This window comes from Nesoenas mayeri (assembly GCF_963082525.1).
Source record: "Nesoenas mayeri genome assembly, chromosome: 1".
Classification (NCBI taxonomy): Eukaryota; Metazoa; Chordata; class Aves; order Columbiformes; family Columbidae; genus Nesoenas; species Nesoenas mayeri.
This window is the reverse complement of record NC_137541.1, coordinates 201,903,117-201,923,718: the sequence shown is the minus strand read 5'-3', so window position 1 is coordinate 201,923,718 and position 20,602 is coordinate 201,903,117. Positions and strand designations below refer to the sequence as shown.

Below are 20,602 nucleotides of genomic sequence, written 5' to 3'. Positions count from 1 at the left end.
CAGCACAAACTTTTGTCATCTCAAATCTTGGGATGCCCAAGGCTCTCAAGCCTGTCTCCCATCTTCAATTCAGTCACTGTCCTAAGATGCAGGAGATACACACAGATTGGGTGAGAACTTAAATAGAATTAAAAATGAGTAATAATTAAGCAAACAATAATTAAGCATGATTAAGCTGGTCTAGTTGAAATGGACTATATAACTATCTACACTTTGGACTCAGCAGATTTTTTATGTGGATCACCTGAGCACCTCTCCATGTCATTTGGTGTAAATTTGGTGCAAAGAATTTACTTCAGCCTGGCCTGTCAGCACAACCATGTCCTCACATGACCTAAGTGAGCTGACAAAACCAGAAACCTTTTTTTCTATCACTGGCTTAGTCTCCCTCAGCCCTTTGCAGAAGGGCTGAGCAGGAGCTGCCCACAAGGTCTCTCCAGAAAGCCAGTCTTGATGTTCCTGGCTGCAGACAGCCTTGCTGCCCATGTTGGCTCCTATGGCTGCACATGGTGCCTCCAGGGCAGCTGGAAATATTCAGCACCGAAGCAAATTGAATCTAGCCCATCCGGCCCAGCAGAATGATTGCTGAAGCACGTTAGGCATGTTGCCTTTCGAATAATGACCGTGATTGAGCAATGGTGGTGTAATTATGGTGTCTCCCACAGAGGCAAGTCTGGGTAACTCAGGGCAGTGTCAGCTCAGACCCTTGCACACGCACCGTGGGTGGTTTCCTCCTGGAGCACCACACACGTAACAATGTCAGTTATAGCCTTGGCCCCAGTCCCCACCTCAGCCTGTGTGTGGAGAGGGCTTAGGAATTGCTCCAAACATATCAGAGCTGGAAACTTCACTTATTTTTTGCCTCTAATTTTCAGGAGTGCAGTGTGGGTAGGTGGAGGAGGTCACGCAGCACCATCAGCAACAGCAGAAGACCTCCCAACAACCTTAGCAGAAGCTGGTGCATGGTGACCTGTGATGGGCTGTGGGTGCCTTGGCAGGGCCCAAAGGCCACCAGCCACTTGGGGAGGTGTGCATCAGATGGGCAGGTGGCAGGTGATGGTGCCTGCTGGCAGTTTGCATCTCCTGGACACTTCTGGTGGTAATGGGTGAGCCACATTCAGGGCATGGAGAAAGGCCAGTTCTGAGAGGGAAGCGCTGGTTTGTGTTACTTGGAGCTGCACTTAGGTGGTGCTAGAGAGTAAATATTTAAAATTCTCTGCAGTTTGGGTGTCTGGGTTTGAAGTCAAGTGGCATTTGTCCCTAAATCCTGTTGTGAATAATGGTGATCGGGTGGACTCAAAACTACCTAACACGACACATCTTGCAGGACATGCCAGGGCTGCAGTGTTTAAGGAAAACAAATCTTAAATTGTCTTAGCATTTTAGTACTTCCTCAAAACTTGATTTGAAAAACAGGAGACCCTCCAGTTTTACCCAGTGACAAAATCCTTGCCTGACATTCATACCAGAAAGACATTTAGAGTGATACAGTCCAAATAAAATTTCACAGACCAAACACTGACCTGTGCATTATCCCACCTACAAGATCACTGCTGAGGGAGCATTGAGTGCAGCCTTTGTCCTACCTCACCTGCTGGTCCTATTTCTTCAGTTTTCCCCAGAAACATATTTTTCCTTTCTTGCCGTGCAGATCAGGATTGGCACCAGGGATTTGCAGTGCCTTGCAAGTCATGTAGAAACATCAACACAGCAACTGGTGAAAAAAAAAGTTTGATATTCAATCTGTATTCGTCTCTGATCCTGATTAAATGTTTGACGATAGATTCCTGCTTTTGGGAAAACCTCTTGAAATCCTGCAGAGGACCTGTCTTTTGATTGGATGAACTGAAGGAGCCCCAGGACAGAGATTGAAGCTTTGATTTCAGCCTCATTCCACTTTTATTCTCAGACTGATGCATGCAAATGTGACTTTCCTCCTGATAGGAGGTTATGTAGCCAAAGCAGCTTCAGCAAGGCTGGTCTTAGATCTACCTTGATGGGATTAAGCAGTAATCTTTCACAGACAGCATGCAAGTTAGCATGAATTCATGCTAAGGTGGCATTGATTTCCTTGAATTATATCAGCAGACAACATCTGCATGGCCTTCAGTGACTGCAGTGTGGTTAAAGGCCATCTTTTCATTTATGCTTTGCTCTTCAGGTAGTCACCAGTACACAGGTGGGCACCAGTGCTCACAGACATTAGACTTCATTTCAGAGCACTGTGTTGTTGTCAGTCACCTGAGCACCTCAGAGAGCCACAAAGATGATGAAGGGAGTGGAGCATCTCCCTTATGAGGAAAGGCTGAGGGAGCTGGGGCTCTTTAGCTTGGAGAAGAGGAGACTGAGGGGTGATCTCATTAATGTTTATAAATATGTAAAGGGTGAGTGTCACGAGGATGGAGCCAGGCTCTTCTCGGTGACAACCAATGATAGGACAAGGGGTAATGGGTACAAACTGGAACACAGGAGGTTTCACTTAAATATGAGAAGAAACTTCTTCTCAGTGAGGGTGACAGACACTAGACCAGGCTGCCCAGGGAGGAGGAGACTCTGTGGAGTTTCCTACTCTGGAGACATTCAAAACCCACCTGGACACCTTCCTGTGTAACCTCATCTGGGTGTTCCTGCTCCATAGGGGGATTGGACTAGATGATCTTTCGAGGTCCCTTCCAATCCCTAACATTCTGTGATTCTGTGATTCCATGATTCATCCAAGCTGTCGTATTTGTAGAATAAAGTGATTGATTCACAGTCAAATTGCATACATTTGGAAAAGCATGCACAAGACTCCCTGCACCCACAAGTTACGGGTGTTCAGTGCGCTGTTCTGCTTCCTTATGGATCCCCTGGAAGGAGTTCTTGGCCTGGCTACGGCTCAGGCCTTTACCCCCTCTGGAGCCTGGACCAACCTGCTGCTGGTTTGGGAGGAGAGGGTCAAGTGCATCCGCCATATGCATAAGAGAGAATACTCTCACTTTGAGCACCAGATGACTATCCTGCGCTGTGCTCATCAATCCCATTTTCTTTGTGTTTCTCTTCTTTCTTGTGGCTTTTCTGGTCTTCCACTCTTCCCTCTTGTTTCCTTGCCCATACTAACAAACACTTTCAAATTGGCAGGGCTCCTTACCCCTTTCTTCTTAATTCTATCTGATAATCACCAATTGGATAGTTAACCTTTGCAATTAGTTATCCTAGTTAGGATTGAAAACTTAGTATGATTAAGGGATGTGCAGGGGAATTAATCTCTGTTAGGCATTGCTTCAGCTTGTCCTGTTCATTTCTGTTGCACATCCATCCTCAGACTGTGCTCATCACGCTATGATCTGAGCTCTGATCAGAGGTGCACAATGTTGCACAGCTCACTAAAACTGTAAAAAATGTGGAAAAGTTGGAAGTTTTTCAGTTTTCTCTTGTCCCATAGTGTAAAATTTCTCTCCAATCCTGTCATTGTGTCAAAGTCTGTTATTCCTGAATTAAGATCACAGCTGAACTCTAGGAGAAAACAAATCTCACATGTATATCAAAGAAAACCCTGTTGTACCCTTTCTTCAATAAAATGCAAGTGTCACAGCTTGCAGTTGCATAGCAAGAATTCCAGAGTTGTAAATACACTTGAATTTTCAATTTGCCTTTCTTTAAAAAATCACACACTTTTCCCTTGTGTTTTGCACAGATAACGTGAGGTTCAGAATACAGAAGGTCTGCTGATGTATGACCCAGTTTAGATTTAGAAATTCAAATCACACCATGATCTTGACTTCTCCATAGTTGCAGAAAGGAATTTATCAGCATTAAGCTAAAAGCAGTAGTGGCTATCTGGTGGAACCTGGTTGCCCATCTCTGGCTATGAGGTCAGGTTTGGGAGAAGTAAGGAAGAGAAGACATCACTGGGGGTTGCAGCTCTGAACTCTGGGCTGGAAATCACATACCCTAGGGCTCCCCTGAATGAATTCCTCCTTAAAGCAGAGGATAAGTTTAAGAAAAGCTCCCCATTTCACCGTCACATTTTTAGAGATCAAGAATCCACCTCAGTCCTTGGCAAATTGCTCTGATATTTAGTGTAGCTTACATTTAAAAGCTGAGCCTCATTTATAGTCTGAATTTGTCTAGTTTCAAATTCCGGACATTGGATCTTGTCATGAAACCTGCTTGTGAGAGAACAGACACTATCAAAATAGCAGGAAACTGCTCTGGGTATGACTCACCCCATCTAAATTTCAACATTACAGTGCACAGCATCACTCAGGGCTTCCTTTCAGGACAACACAGGCAATAGTTTTAGATTGCAATTCACCTGATCTGTCTGTGGACATCTGTGTTAGATTGTTCAGTAGCCCATAAGAAGTGCATCTGGATTATCTGACCAGCTGAGCATACAATGTGGACTGCTCCTCATTGCCTACACAGTCACTGATAAGTGCAGTTAAATAGCATAATGCCAAGAATCAACCTCACTAGAGATTCACAGAGTGGATGATAATTTCCTACTTGTCATTACGTTTCAAGACATGACATTAGCCAGTTGTTAATCTGACTAATGTACATAGAACTGGTTATGTGTTGTTCTTGTTTCTTAATCAAATTTCTGTCTGATAACATCTCAGGCACCCCACAGGAGATGAAGTCTAAAAACGCCAAGGAGAACCAAGACAATGTAAGCCTCAGGGTATCTCAGTGGATCCTGTCAACCCAGATGACATTGTAGTGCTGCCCAGATGCTGTTGTTTGCTGCTGTAGATCTGTCTACTGCAGATATTTTATCCTGTCAGTTCAGTCCCAGGTCCTGGGATACTGTCTGTCCACTTTGTGTGAATATTAGTGCATTCCCTGGGTCTTTCTTGGAGTGAATCAACTGGTTTCTTCAAAACCAAAAATCAAGTGCTGTTCTGAAGACAGTTCACTCCTGAGGACTGAGATTGGACTAGATTGGGCTCCGCCAACTTCTGCAGTCTTCCACTTCTATTCCAGCAGACTTTGCATGCCACTGTCTGGTTGCATTTACTCTACCACTTGGCCTAGAGGCTCAGGACTGCTCCATCACACAGAATTATTTGAATAAATGACATAGACATTGCCTTTGGGTCCACTGGGTCCCCCCTCTGCCTGATGGAGTGACCTAGGCTGTGTCCAAGAGGCTCTTAATCTCCTTTGAGGTAGCTGACCAAAATCCAGTCCAGCCACTCTTCTCATCTGGAAGCCTATTTTCCCATTTTTAGAATATTTCTGCTCATTGTCATGCGTAAACCATAACAGCACCAGGAGCCTTATCACACCCATATCCAGACCTTTCCGACCTTTTTGTCCCAGGTTTTGTTAGTTTTTGTAAACAACTGCATGCAAACAGATAAGCTGGACTTCTATTGTCATGGGCAATTTTGGGTCCAGACCACTGTACAGGAAATTAAAAAAAGGCATAGTTTTATGATAACTTGAAAACGAAAACTTTCTAGGATTCAACTGCTTGTTATTACTGATGACTAAGGTGAGAACATATCTGAAAGGAGCTCCGGTCCAGCCCAGCAAATGGATGCTGCTGCTGAAGGTACCTTTAGGTAGTGCCACGAGACTGTCATTTTATTCTTCCAGAGTGACAAATCAAGCAATGGCTGAGGTGCCAAAGCACCTCTGGAAAGTGTCCAACCTCTTGCTCAGAGCCGGGTCAGTGAAAGTAGGTTGCTCGGACTTGTGTCCAGTTGGCTTTGAATATCTCCAAGGATGGAGACTGCACGACTTCTCTGGGTGACCTGTTTCAGTGCCTGATCACACTGTGAAAACTACTTTTGCTCCGGATTATCCTGTGTTTCAGTTTGTGCCCATTGTCTCTTATCCTCTAACTGGGCACCGCTGAGAAGAGTCCGGCTTTGGTTTTTTTTTCCCTCTTCCCCTTCAGGTATTGATATACATTGATATGATCCATATGAGCCTTCTCTTCTTCAGACTGAACTGTCCTGGCTCTCTCAGCCTCTCACTGTATGATAGACGCTTCAAATCCTTAATCTTCTTCACTGGACTCTGTCTCACCAGGGCTAAGTGGAGGGGAAGGGTCACCTCCCTTGACCTGCTGGCAATCCCCTGCCTGATGCAGCCCAGGAGGCTGTTGATGTTTTTCTCACAAGGACACATGGCTGGCTCAGCCCCCAACCTGCGCTGGTGCCTCGGGTTGTTTGTTCCCTGGTGCTGCTGTTCTTTGAACTTCACCTTGCTGAACTTTACAAGGTTCCTGTCAGCCCATTTCTGCAGCCTGTCCAGGTTCCCATGGATGGCAGCACAACCATCAACTCTATCAGCCACTGCTCCTGTGAACTCACCAGCTGTGCACTGTGTTCCAGGACTGAGGGTGTTAATGAAGATGCTAAACAGAAACAGCCTCAGCATCACACACAGAGGTACACCACTAGTGACTGGCATCCAGCTGGACCTCATGCTGTGGATCATAGTCCTCCAAGCCTGGTAGTTCAGCCACTTTTCAGTCCACCTCACTGACCAACCCATATTCATCCATTTGACCATGAGGATTTTGTTGGAGGTAGTGTCAAAAGCCTTGCTGAAATAAAGATAAATCACTTCCACTGGTCTGATGTTGGAATTAAACTGACCAGGAAAACTGCCCTTCAGCTATGAACAGAAGTTCTCAACCCATGCAAAATGAGTGTTCACTGTGTATAACAGAACATTCTTCCGAAGATCTCAAAGTCTTTCTTGGAGTCAATTAAAATGCACAAATGAATCAAGTGAGTTGCCTAAGGTAGATTTGCAAAGTCTGACTTGTGCAGCAATATCTCCAGGGTCAGATAAGGTAGCTGGTGGCGTGCAGCTGAGGAGGGGAGGAGGAAAATGGACACCTCTGTCAAGGTAGATCCCATATTACTTCAAGAGACCTGCCAAAAGATTTAAAACAAAACAAGCCCTCCCTCCAAAAAAACCCCAAACAACCAGCAAACCAAAACCAACAGAAAAAAACACACAAAACCAACCAACCAAAAACCAAAACCAAACCAAAAAACCACAACCCAACCAACCAACGAAAAAAATGCAAACCAAACCAAAAAAACCCAAACAAACAAAAAACCACAAACCAACCATTTGGTCATTTGGCCAAAGAACTGAAACAAAATACTGTCTGCTCTTGAGGTTGTTTAATGTTGAAGAAACACATTTCCCAGCAGACTTATGGAAAACTTTAGCTATACATCATTTGGGATGTTCGTGTCTTTGTGTCTGATAATGGAATCCTTACTCCAGTTCACACTATTATCCTTCTTTTTATTATTCCAGACAGCCCAAATTCCAGTCACAAAGATGATCCCCCACCTGAGGGGCAGAGAAAGCTGTGCTTTGCTACAGCAGCATTCCCATCCCTGTGGATGATGGGTTGCCTTGAAGTTTTCAAGATCAGCAAAGTGAGCTTGCTTCTTTTAATGTGGATTTACAAATGTGCTGTTGTGGGGGATTAATGCCTTTGAATTCCTCCTTTTTTACAGGAAAGTGAAAATCAGTGGTGAGCTAGAGCAGGAGAAGTTATTAGAAGACTGAAAAGCTCTGCTAGCTGAGGTGATGTATTCTCTAGCAGAGGTTTTAGTAAAGTCTGAGAACTGTGAGGGAAGATTGGTGTGTGGCACATGGAGCAGAGCATTCATGTGGAAACCATGAGAGGATCATCCTGGCCCCATGCAGCTCATGGATCATGTACAAGTATCTCCCTGACAGTGCTAGAAATGTCTGGCAAACCTGCGAGTGCTTCTTTGCTTTCTTGCTGGATGGCAGCTGTTATTCCAGCGAGGAGGCACGTAATGAAGTCCTAAAAATGAGCATAAGTGAGAAGGGGAAGAGTTGCAGATTTCCCTTCAGAACTGTTATGTTCCTATTTTTCTCATCTACGTAAACCAAACATCCAAAGATACCTGGTGAGGATCTGATGAGATGCTGAGAACTCATCGCAAACCAAATGCTTCCCAAATGGCAAGTTTTTGTTTGTTTGCTTGTTTGTCTTATTAGACATGACAGATATAGTGTTATTATCCCCAAAATAGCAAGAAACAAGTAGCAGCTCTCTAGGCTGAGAAAAGTTAAAGGATACTGGAACTGTACAGAGTTATTGACGTGGACACATATAAGGGGCAATGGAGGTAAATTCACAAGAGGGAAGGTAAACTGGGGCCCTCCAGTGCCCAAGCAAATTTTTTATAAAGCAAGGGCAAAGAAAAGAAAGAATTGCTGAACTGGAGGCAGTAACCTGTCAGAGGAATGATTTCATGGGAGCTGGGTCATTTTACCCCATGCTGGCAACACCTCAAGGACTGGGTGTGCTGGACTGGAACAACTAGGAATTTTGTTATTAAGTATAGGCTAGAATTGCTTTTATATTTATTTTACTTGCAGCTAATTGCTTTCAAAACTTTGTCTGACCTTGATGAATGTTTTCTTTTTAAGCTTGCTGGGGTATGTTCTGAGGAGGGAGTCATATAAGGGTGGAAAATGGTAAACATTCAGGAGAGTACAGTAATTGTGTCTTTGCCATTTTAATCTCTTCACGTGAAGCAGAGCCACAGAATTTAGTGGTATGAAATTCAGAGAAGCTTTGTAAAGACAAAGTGTCTCTGCTGAGCATGCCAGGTACCCCTTACAGCGCCAAGACTTTCCTATTTGAAGTCGCTGGGAGTTTTCTGTGGTGACGCTGGGTGGTGACATGATGGTGCTGGTGACGCTCTTCAGCAAGGTCCTACTCCAGAGCACTGTCTACCAACTCTGGCTCTGGATGCTGTGGATCTATTGCCCTCCAGGCCAAGCACATGAGCATGGAAAGGCTTTAATGTCAAACTTTGGGAGTCTGCAGAGGAACAGAAGGAGAAGTTGGACACAGTGGTGTAGAGGAAAGATACGTCCATATGTAGTCATTTGCCTTTCAGAGCAACTGGGTGGGATGGCCAGTGAGTGGGATGGAGACCTTGACATGAGGACATTGGACTTTTATCTGGGCCAAGCAGCAGGTCCATGCCCTTGTGCAAATGTTGTGTGTCAGCTTTGGTTTCATCCACACAGAGGACCATACAGGTCTCCAAACTAGGCCATCCCCAAATCTTTCAGGGGAGCGTGCATGAATCAGTGTATAGCAACTGAGATTTAACAAGAGCCCAGTTCTTCTGGCGCTATGGTAATGATAGCTTTGGTGTCTGCCTCAGCTAAGCACGACCTCACATGCTCCCACTCAAATCACTGGGCTGTGAAAGACTTCAGTGTGTGACTGCCTAGGACCGTAGTTAATGGCAATGCTTTTAATTTCCAAAACAGTTTTTTTCCCCTTTTCTAGACATGTAATAATTAATATTTCATGACAATGTCCAGAGACACAGGAAAGGATTTCTGGTCTTGGTTTAACAAAGCACATCAGCAGGACTGCAAGCACGGGAAGTTGTGTGACCAGGTGTTTGCTAAAACTAGAGCAAAACATAAAGTTGTGTGATATTTTTCTGATCAGGACCAGAATCTCCACCTTGCTGAGGATGGGTATTTCAAAGGAGACAGATATTCCCCATGGGGAGCAGAGTCATCAGAGCCATATCTAGAGCTTAGGGCTGCCGGTCCTCCTCCCAAGCCATTGCTCTTGCCTACGTACAGTTCAGTGACACGTGGCTGCTTGCTGAGCTTGCTGTGACCATGCACGGTGGCACCAGCAGAGTTTCTCTCCTTGTGCATGCACAGCAGGGTGTTCAGCATGTGCTAGAAGCAATTCACCAAGCAGCACATTGTTTTACCCTCAGCAGCTCAGTTGGCTGTCAGGGTTGCTCTGCTGTGGGCTATTTTGGATATGTCAGTAAATATCTTCCCTCCAACAGTGCCAGATGGATTTTTTTTCCATGCACAGCAGCTCATACAACCACTTTGTAAAGGTTTTGTGGTGAGGGGTTTCCCAGAGTGTGGTTCAGGCTGGCTGTTGTGGGTGGGTTGCACTGAACCCTGGTGAGCCACTGCATGGCTGCCTAGGGAAGTATAAAATGACAGCCATCCATGAGCCGTCACTGCAGGATCCTTCTGAATCCTTATTTCAGCTCCCATCTTAATGGTACATCCCACTGAGGGACGGTCTTGGTCTGGCAGACTTCAGGTTGGAGGCCAAACACACCAGTTTGCTGGGCTGCTTTTCTTATGACCCATTGAGAGTTTATGCAAACAAGGTATCAGAGGCTTTTCTGTACAGACTTGGTGGGTTGAATCTTTTGAGATCTTGCCCTCAGGATTCTGTGTTCCTACAGGCAGGTTCAGTACCAGTTTCCAGCACCTTTCTGTCATCACAGTTCTCTGAGGTCTCACACACCAGCTTGTGCATGTGTGCCACAGCATCCCACCACTCTGCCTGGGTAACACCTTCACACGAGTGATTTAACCAGGGGCTTTCAAGAAGACTCATTGACGAGTCTCTCAGGCACCTCCATTTTTCCAGCTGGTTGAGTTTCTGTAAATAGTGCCTATGTAAAACTTTATTATCCAGTAATTGAGGACTGCTCCTTTACCTTGTTCATGTGCTTCTGCCCTGCCAGGTCAGATGAGAGGGGATGTCAGACTGGCTGCAGGGCTGAGACCGTGGCTGAGGAGAGGCATATGCAAAAGGTTTGTGGTATCAAGGAAAGCCTTCTAAAGAATGGTGCAGAACTGATATTACTGCTGGGCTGCTGTGGTGGTTGCACTGCATGCAGTAATCTGTGTATTTATAGGTCTGATGTGCTCCCTAGGGAAGACTATGCTAAAACTCAAGCTCTTGTAGTGGGAACAGGTTTGCTCACCTTTTTTTTTCCTTTTTTTTTTTTTTTAATCAAGGATACCCAAACTATTAAACATTAATTTTGTGGTGAGAAAAGTATGTGACTTGAGAATTCCATAAACATTGGGGCATGATTTGCAGCCTTGCCTTTGGGTGGGGTACCAGGGACACCCTGAAGCAAAGAGTGCTGAGACCCACGGTGCCCCATGGTCACCACCACAAGATCATGCTCCATCACCATGCACCTTTAATCATTGCAGACTTTGAGCTCACACATTCTCCTTGGATGAACAGAGTGCATCTTTATTACCCTGTGAGGACTTTAAATAATTAATTACTGGTGAAAGCAATGGGAAGAGCAATGCTGTTTGTGCCAGACTGTAATTGCTGGAGGCACCTTGACATTTCAAACAAGTCCCCACATTTAATCACGATTCTTTTCCAGTGCAACCTTTGGTGAACCCATCTGTTTCTCCATCTGTTGCAGGGGAATGAGGGTGCTGGCTCCCCCCGTGATATTGCAAACATCCCACCTGTGGGGAAGGAGGTTTCGCTCAAACAAAACCGCAGCCAGGTTGGAAACAGCAACGATTGTCCCCAAGATGAGAAGCACGTTGAATGTTTTAAAGGGGAAGAGCTGACTGTAGGTCCCATTCACCAGGGAGCAGGTCAGGTAGCAGATGGTGGGATGCTGAGGGCAGGCTCGACTGCCAGCAGCCTCAGGAGGAGCCCAACCAAGAAGCCAGCAGCCGAGCCGTAGGTGTTGGTGTTGGGAGCGAAGAGGGCACAGCAGAGCTGGGGGAAGAGCAGAGCATACACTAGCTCCCCGCTGAGGAACCAGAGGTCATAGACAGAGCTGGAGTAAAAAGCCAGACCAGCAGCCCCTGCCCCAAACACCAGCATGGAGGTCCTCATGGCCCATAAGACCTCTGTAGCCTGTAAAACACGAGATTGTAACATTACAGACGCAGTGTTTACTGGCCAGGGGGGCAGCACTGCCCTGCCCTGGGCTGGTTCCCACCAAGCCCTTTATGCTTTCAGACAGTGCTTTTGCCACCAGTGGCCACCCATGGTGGCTTGTGTAATTTTAAGGGGCATGGTTTTATGTTGTTCCCATTAATATACTAGTCCACTATCAGTCATTTTTAAAGAGCAAAGCTCACAAATGTGGGTGTTTATACCCCGTCCAAGGGCATGAACAGCTCTAACCTATGTGTGAAGCTCTGGCTCCAGAACTCAGTTCAGCAGCATGAGGACAGGCACCTCTAATCGCAAACCACACAGACTGGATTTGAAATGGTCTTGAAACAAAAGCAGTTGTCCTGACACCAAAAATACTGAATGCTGTAACCAAGTACCTTTTACCTCAAGAGTTTCCTGTAGATGTTGTGAGCAAACACGGAGCTAGCGGAGAGAAGAGCTGAGTCTGCAGAAGACATTGCAGCAGCAGCGATGGCTCCCAACCCAGCAATGGAGATGTATACTGAGCAGAGATGGTGTAGAACAAGTGGCAGTATTGTTGCCGATTCCCCTCTCTCAGGTGAACTTGGAAGACCAAAGCTTGTCTGGTTCCAGTCTATAAAACAGAACAAGGAAAAGACACAACAAATCCTTCACTGACATTTCTGCTGTCTTTGAAACTGCCTTTCCACAAGGCCAAGTAACAGCAGGGCTAAGGACTGGGACCCACTCAGTATTTTAGGACTCAGATTCATTTATTGGATTCTTTTGATCTCTTGTGATTCCCCTTAGCTGCTGCAGCTCTCACTAGATCAAATATTTTCCTTTTCCCCAGTAGCATCTACAGAAATAACTGTGCTTCTTGTGTTTCCTGGAATGAGGCACTTTAAGGTCAACCTTCTAGACCTCGGTCATGAAGAGCAGGGAGTTTTGTTCTGGTGCCCCTAGTGACAGATGGATTCATGAGTTCACCTTTAGTGATCTGGCTGCTCTTTAACCCTTGCTATAAACCAACATAGGACTGATCTCCTGGGCAGGGGCTGTACTTCTTGATTACTTCAATCAGGTTTTCTCCTGGGCATTATTAACAACCTATAGTAATATTACTGGGTCTTGCATACAGAAGTCATTAACACAAGTGGGCATAAGTTTTCTTGGAAAATAGGATTATACAGCATTTTACAGGGTCTGCTGTCATCTTTTCTTACCACAAGGTCCTTAAGATGCCAATTCACCATGATGAAATAACTTTAAACAGGTCTTGGACCTGCTTAAATGTCTCTAGGTAGTCATACACTGAACCTCAGAGGGCTCCACATTCCTGGCACAAGCTTCTAGCACTGAAGGCTTCTAGGTACTCAGAACTAGGTAATTTGAAGTCTAAATCAGGACTTCTTTGACAAAAACATGTTGATTACTCAGAGACAAACTATTTAGTTTTACCTGTTGATGCTGCAACTGCGACAATGAGCACAGAGGGAATGGACATTAAAAAGCACCCAAATCCAGAGAGGTAGGAGACGAGCCTTGCCTGTCCCAGCAAGGCAGTGGAGAGCACTCTTTGGAAGTAGGTTTGCCATGGGATGCTGCCAAGCACCTGAAACATTCAGATGTTACTGGCTGCTGGTTACTGAAGGGCGTCATCCATCCATTCAGAAGAATGATAATCTTTACTGTTATAACCCCTCACTTCAAATGTATAAACTTTGCCCAGCTTTAACTGTTGAGGATGATATTTGTCATGGCTGAGGGTCTGTTTTTCTTTGTTTTCATCGTGATGGATGTGAAATTTTGATCAAAACAGGTTAATGGTTTGGCATGCTGAGAAAGCGAAGTAAAACAGGTTAAAAATAAGTTGCTTGACATAGTAAAACAGGCACAGAAGAAAGAAAAGAGAAGTGTTTCAGGAATGGAACTTTTAAAATAAATCTACACAAACTTAGATAGAGTATAATACAAAATTAAAAATAAAATCACCATTTTCACTTTCTTAGCAGACAGATTTCATCACATAAAATCTGAAGATTCAGTCCTTGCCAAACAAGCTCAAGCTTCTTGTGTGCCCCTACTACCAACCTAGTGAGAGCATAACACCTCCTGCAGTCTTAGCTATTTTGTTGGCTCGAAAGTTGAATTGCGCAGTGGAGCCAGTGGCACCATGCTTGCTGAGGACCTGCAATTGTGTCATTTTAATATTATTTTTTCAAATAGAGGGAATTTTACATAATTATGTTAAAAGCACACTATTGAAGCTGCAAGACCAGCATCTCAAAAGGTAGGAAATGCGTCATTTAGTGCCAGGGCTGGAACCAGTTGCCTAGATGATCTTACTCAAGAGGTACATACCTTCGTGTGGGTAAAGGATGGAGTGTCCCTACTGCTCCTTTCCTTCCCATAGCTGAGCCCTGCATCTCCCTGGCCCATTCAATGTGCTGTTTGGTGACTGAGATAAAGTTTTACACATCATCCTGCCCCTGCCAACTGTGCAGCATAGGGTTCCTGGATGGAAAAACCCACAAGTTTTCCAGACAAGAAGTCCCCGCACAATCCCTTCTCCCAAAAAACTGTCCGAGAAATACTCCATACCAGGTAGAAGAAATCATCCAGCCACCTTCCAAGATACTGTTTTTCTATTTTCCCAATCCAAGGGTCTTGGTAAGATATATGAGTTGCAGTAAAATAAATACTTTCCGTCGCAGAGTTCACCAGGGCAAAGGGGATACAAACCCACTAGGATAGAGACAAAAATAGTTAGCCATTTCCTGAGGATCCATGTTCTTGAAGAATCTGTTAAGATGTTGAAATTAAAGGTAGATGTAGAGTTACATGAGAATAAACATGTAAAGTTACATGAGAATAAACCCAGATTATGAGTCTTCCTTTCTCCCCTTTCCTGACTCTAAATCTACATGTTTCTGCTTCTTGGCATCATCAAGAACATGAATCTGTAATTTAAGTCAGTTGGTGCCTTCAGTAGACAGATCTCTTTCCTTTCCAGCCAAGATTGTTCTGGACAGGTTCTGTAGCCGTGTTCACCCAGCAAGGCCAATTGCATAAGGACCATAAGACCTTTCAGGAGAACCATTCTCCTGAAAAAAAACTGCAGGGGAAGGGTTATTAGAGTTATTTTTTGCCTGAGAGATACTGAAAAGACAAACAGGATTTTGTCCCTTAGTTAGGAAACTGTTAACAAAGAAATGCACAGGACTTGCCAGGCTGAGGGTTATGAAAACCATCTGGATGACATCTGTGTGTGCCACAGAGTAGAGGCCTCCCGGCAGAGTGTAGAGGATGACAGTATATGCTGAGACGATGATAGCTACAGAGCCTCCAATGTCCAAGATGACCCTTGTTGTTGCTCCTGCAGACAAAGTTGTCACACATTTTAAGATAGCTTTCATATGTGCAGAATACAGAATAAACAGGGGTATGTTATTCCCTTGATGCCAGCAAACCACACTTTATGAGAAGCACACACACAGTCTACAAAAAGCAGGCAGACTGAGGACTCAGGAGGGCCCATATTCCCTTTCTGCTCCTGCTGCCACCTTGCTGCATGGTCTTTATCAAGGCACTTTGCCTTTTTACATCTGCTTTTCCACAGGCAATGTGATGGTACTAGGTCATATTGCCAGACCTCTCTGCTATAATATTATTAATATATACTACTGTCATTTATTTTAAACCTAAAACCATGTTTTCCAGAAATGAGAAATGCTTGTGTTCCTCTGACAAAAGAAGACATTAGTCCAACACAATTCCTGAATTTGTATTATACTCTGATAGTTGTGCCACATGACCTTTAACAAATATAACGGCAAAGTGAGTATTTACCCAGGGGTGCCAGGAGAGCTGCAAACCAGAACACCTCTCCTAGCAGCGGTGGAATAAGAGTAAGCTTCCCATCACATTCCTATAGGTTTCTTGAAGAGGATCCATCACCATCACATAATTCTTGGATCTCATTTGATTTACAAAGAAGAAACCACCTATCAGAAGTGAAGACATTTTGATAGAATTTTGCATGTATTATATTCCAGTAAGTAAGAATACTATGGTATTTGGGTATCAGACCCATACAGTGAATGTGGAATTCATACATAATGGACCTTAGAGAATGATGCAGCTAACCAGACAGTGGGACCTCAATTTGCTTGCCTAAATATGGGGTATTATCCATCTGAGAGGTCCCAGGTTACAGAGGACATCTGCTTACAGCTGACAGTTATGACCCTCCACTTTTGGCAGACATACATCTTTCTGGAGTGACTGCTGGAGGCCAGGTAGGACACTCTAGGGCACCTCAGATGCCATAAGATGTGGATATAACAGGAACTTAGCTCAGATGACATCCACATACAGTCTCCTCTCCATCTCCAATGACCTACCAACATGAGACACAAAGTTTTCTGAAATACATCCTGTGGAAAACCTCAGTAGTCAGAATGAGGCATTGAAGACTCAAGTTTGGCTAAAAAAGAGGGTAACTTTTGTCCTTGAGCATGTGATGCAACACGTCGATATGTGTTCCTTTTCTGGTTACATTTTCATTTTGATGGCTTCATTGGCTGTTTCCAGAACTATATTATTTTAATCTGTACATTGAGCTGAGTCCCACCCGCCTTCATCTAAATATTAGACTTCAGACGTAGAGCCATCTCATTAAAACCAAAGAATACGTACTGTGCCTAACCCTGAAGCCAACAGGACTGCTTGTCTGGGCACTGCTGACCTGAGTAAAGATTGCAGGATCAGACCTGCACTCCCCAATTTCATTAGTAAGAATTGCTCACATAAGAAATGCTGGCAGTAAATTCCAAGCCTGAATCATGTTCGTGTCAGTTGGACTCTTTTGTCTGACTTGGGAATAAAGGTTATTATTCTTTTAGAAATCCTTGTGCAAGGTGTGCACAAGTCTCCTTGCTTTAATCATCCTGTGTCCCTAGAGAGTTATGGTATAACTCAGTGAGGACTGGAAGAAACTTTGGTCTTGGCAAGAAGATTGAACTTCAGCATGAGTCTGATCATTCTTGGAGTTAGAAATGGCAACGTAGGTAATTTAGCTTAGTTTCAACAAAATAATGACCACCTGGAAAGTGGGATAAGCTGGATGCACTACAAATTCATCCTGAGATGACAGTACTTGAGAGAATGCATTTTAGTGGAAAAAATCAAGATAGTATTATTTCATCACACAGAAATTTTGAAGGAAAAAAATTAAATTGTATCAATGCTCTCGATAGTCTATGAATAAGAGACAATGATAAAGCAACATGCATGTAGCCACATGCTTCTAAAGTTCTCAAATAAGATTTTTGTCCTATAAATTGCTCCAAGCAGGTGAAACTCTAGACTAGATCCAAGCTACCCTAATTTCTTATGTTTCAGTTTAGAGGATAGCATTACAAACTCTTATTCTGGATCTGAAGAAATACAATTACCTTTAAAATATACTCTATATGCTGTTACACATTTTAATATACTCCTGTGATTTTTTTTAAAGCTTTTCTGTCCTGATTACATGAATTATTTACCAATAACAAGGGATAAGGCAAATCCCATAGGTGCCTGGACCCACAAGAGTCCTTTTGAAGGCAGGTAGACAATTTCAGCTGTGCCGTTGATATACGCTCCTCCAACCCAGGTGGCTGTAAACATGGAAAATGGAAAGGTAAGAATTGCGATACACATTCTCAACTAATCTTGTAGAACACTTTGAGGCCCTGCAAACATTTTTTTCATACAAATATTTAATCACACTTCTATTTTCCTTACAAAGCTTTCTCCCATAATGAGACGTGCTGCCGAGTATGAAACAGTTTTAGAATCTTACGCTAAATAATTTCCCAGGTTCAAGAATCTGTGTGTGCATAGAAAAGCTCAATGTTTAAACAGTCCGAGGCAATTTGAATAGACCAATTTCATTTTTTTTTTTTCAGTGGAAGGCTTTTGCTAGAGCAAACAGAATTGCCTTTGTTATTCTGCTGTGACTGATAGCTCATCCTTCATGAGCGTCACTTACACAGTCTAAGAAAACAGAAATTAGGAAAAGAAAATGCAAGCAGACGTTGTAGTCAGAATACAAACTTACAACATGGGCTTAAGTGTCTTAGCCAGGCAAATACCACTTGGGGAAGCCTTCACAAAAAATGAGGCAGAGAAGCAAATTTCAGATGATGCCAGGCAGCAAGGAGACAAAAGGGAAGCGGAGGGCAGCAGTCGGTGGGGAAACATTTTCTCTTTAGGAGAGAAGCCAATGCTCGCCATGAGTAGCAATTTATTCCACACAGTACTGGATTGTTCAAGGAGTAAAATTCTTCTGTTTTGCTGGATAACAGAAACTGGTTCAAGATTAAGACCGCAGCCCTCCTTAATGAAACGTATTGTATTCAGTCACTCCTAAATTAAACTCTTTAACTCTTAACTAAACTCTTAAATTAATCTCTTTAATTTAAAAGAATCTACATAAACATTAGGTTCTGCTCAGTGTGAAGAGGTTTGGAAGAATCCATCCCAAAATGATTCATGAAACCATACTCCTTTAAAGCCACACTTAGGTAAAATCTGCCCTGACATTAAAGGAGTTCACCTGCTTTGAAAGAAACGTCCCCTAGATCTACGTAATGCATGTGTTTTAAGAAGAATTTTTAAAAGTCCTTTAAGAAAACTTACCTGTTGCAGTAAACAGTCTAACAAATACATCTATATTCCTGCCTCCAACTATGGCCATTTCAGTTGGGTTTCTGTTCTGCTGGTCCTTATTGCTTTTCCAAGAAGCCCAAATTCCAGTAGCTAAAGTTAATGTAAAAAACCACACTCAAAGATACTAAGCCTGGTATATTTAGCACCATTTTATGTTGCTTAGTTTAGATGACAGAGAGGAATAAAGGCTTGATGATAATATTCTTTGATCAAGTCCACAGTCAGAAAAAAATAGGAAAAAAATGACACCTTGTAAAAAAACTGCTAAGTATTAGTTTGCTGTACTTTGCAAGGAAAGATACACTACAAAACAGAGCCTTAAAAAAAAGTCTTGAGAACTGGTTGCAGAGTCTGTCTTGGGGGGTCTACTGGCAATTCTTCAGTTTTCTCCCCTGTTTCAGAAGATATCCAATCTTATTTTTCTGGGCTGCAGAGATTAAGAGGGTAGGATTTAGTATTCGTAAGAGCAATGGAGCACTGATGTGAGGGGTAATACTAGCTTGGCATAAAGAAAGGGAAATGCTATATTTTGTCTGATATGCAATGGTATGAAAATAATCTGTATTTCTCTGGTTTCTAGGCACAAGATTAACACAGAAGATAGGGCTAAGAATTTGTCTGTTTAAAGATGACCGAACTAAACCCACAATAATAATCAAAATAAATCTAGGAAACAGTAAAAGATTTTCCACTGACCAGCCAAAGGATCTGCATGCTAATATTCAAAGCAAGAGCATTATCATTTCTCTGCTGGAAACAGACAGGAGAGTGAGATGTTGTTAGACTCTGCAATAAAATGACAGGAAAGATATGGACTTTTTAAACTGCTTTGTGATGCTCCCTTTAAATAAACATAATTCTGAGAAAAACCCACGTATGTACTAAGGAATGAAGTTGGTTACATTTATTATAGACTTGCCATTCCTATATCTTTTTAGTTGCGCTGTGAATCTTTTTCATGTCCCGGTATGATTTTTCATAATTAATTCTATGTAAAAACAGCCCCAAATAGGGTACTTGTTTGTCTTTCCTGGATGCTTGCATTCATCTGTGGAGTGGGTAGCTCCTTTCCACGTGGAAATCACAGATCTCTTCTTCACAGATGCACTCTGAGCAGGAGTTTGAAAGCCCAAGTATTTAGGAAGGTTTTCTGCAGTGTGCCGTGTCTTGCAGGTGGCCAGGAGCAGCTGTGCATGGAGATGATAGTGGCACAGGTTGAGCCTGTCCCATGGGCAGGACATGGAAGGAAAACATGGACACATGGGTGATGGGAAGAAGCAGAAGTGCAGGAACCCCATGTTTTTTGTGACGCCACTTTGTACAAGGGAAAAAAAAGGGTTTTGGTAAGTTATGCAGTAATCTGGCTGGAAGACTCTATAAGAAGTGTTTAAAAAAGTGAAAATGAAAAAAAAAAGATGAAAAAGCCTGAAAACCAAATGATTATTTATCCTGCCTTAGGAGAAATATTCCTTAATATTTATAAGAAAATGCTGTTTTGACTAAGGGATTTTAACTTTGACCCAATTATTTATGTACTAAAAGAGACACAGTGCATTTTAAAGGCACATTTTCCAGGTGGTAATTAGAAACATCCCCTTCCACCTTAAATGTACCTGCTGTATCATAAATAGTCATAGAGACTGCAGCTGCCAGTGGCAGTGGAGCCATTGTTTTCTCTGAGTTGCCTTCCTTGATCAAAATGGGATGTTTCAAACACTTTTAAAAGGCTGTTTACACACAGACACATGCTAAGCTTTTTTTTTTGCTATGAACAAATATTTCACATCGTATTTCCTAGGCAGGAACAGGATGGAGTTGAATGTGCAAGTGACTGAAGGTGCCCGCAGCTGGGTCTGAGCCCACTCTGCAGCCAGACCCTCCTGGGAGGACACAGCTGGTGTTGCATCCTCCGTGTGGGGGTCAGCGGGATTCTACATGTCCAAAGCTAGAAAGATTTGAATTTTTTCTGTGGCATCTGCCAAAAACATCTGGGCTGCCTCTATTTTTTATCATCTCTTGAAAAAACAAACAAGCAAGCAAAAAACAAAAAGTGGCAGCCGTAAAAATCTGCAGGGAAACTTCATTTATAAACCCAGAGGGATGGAGGGCAGATGTGGCAGGACAAAATGTAAGTGAAATGTTACATGATGGAATGAAGGAAGCTTAGGAAAAAAGTATGCA

The 20,602-nt window shown here is 43.3% G+C and overlaps 1 pseudogene across 1 annotated transcript; it reads right to left on the bottom strand.

Annotated features, from left to right (window-relative positions):
• Positions 1–11,428: 11,428 nt before the first annotated feature.
• Positions 11,429–18,449, bottom strand: LOC308037097 (high-affinity choline transporter 1-like; annotated as a pseudogene). The gene is made up of 8 exons: positions 18,392–18,449; positions 17,254–17,367; positions 15,554–15,708; positions 14,932–15,080; positions 14,306–14,449; positions 13,163–13,316; positions 12,118–12,335; positions 11,429–11,695 (listed from the first exon to the last, which is right to left on the bottom strand). The product of its transcript is annotated as a high-affinity choline transporter 1-like (transcript).
• Between the last annotated feature and the right edge of the window lie 2,153 nt (positions 18,450–20,602).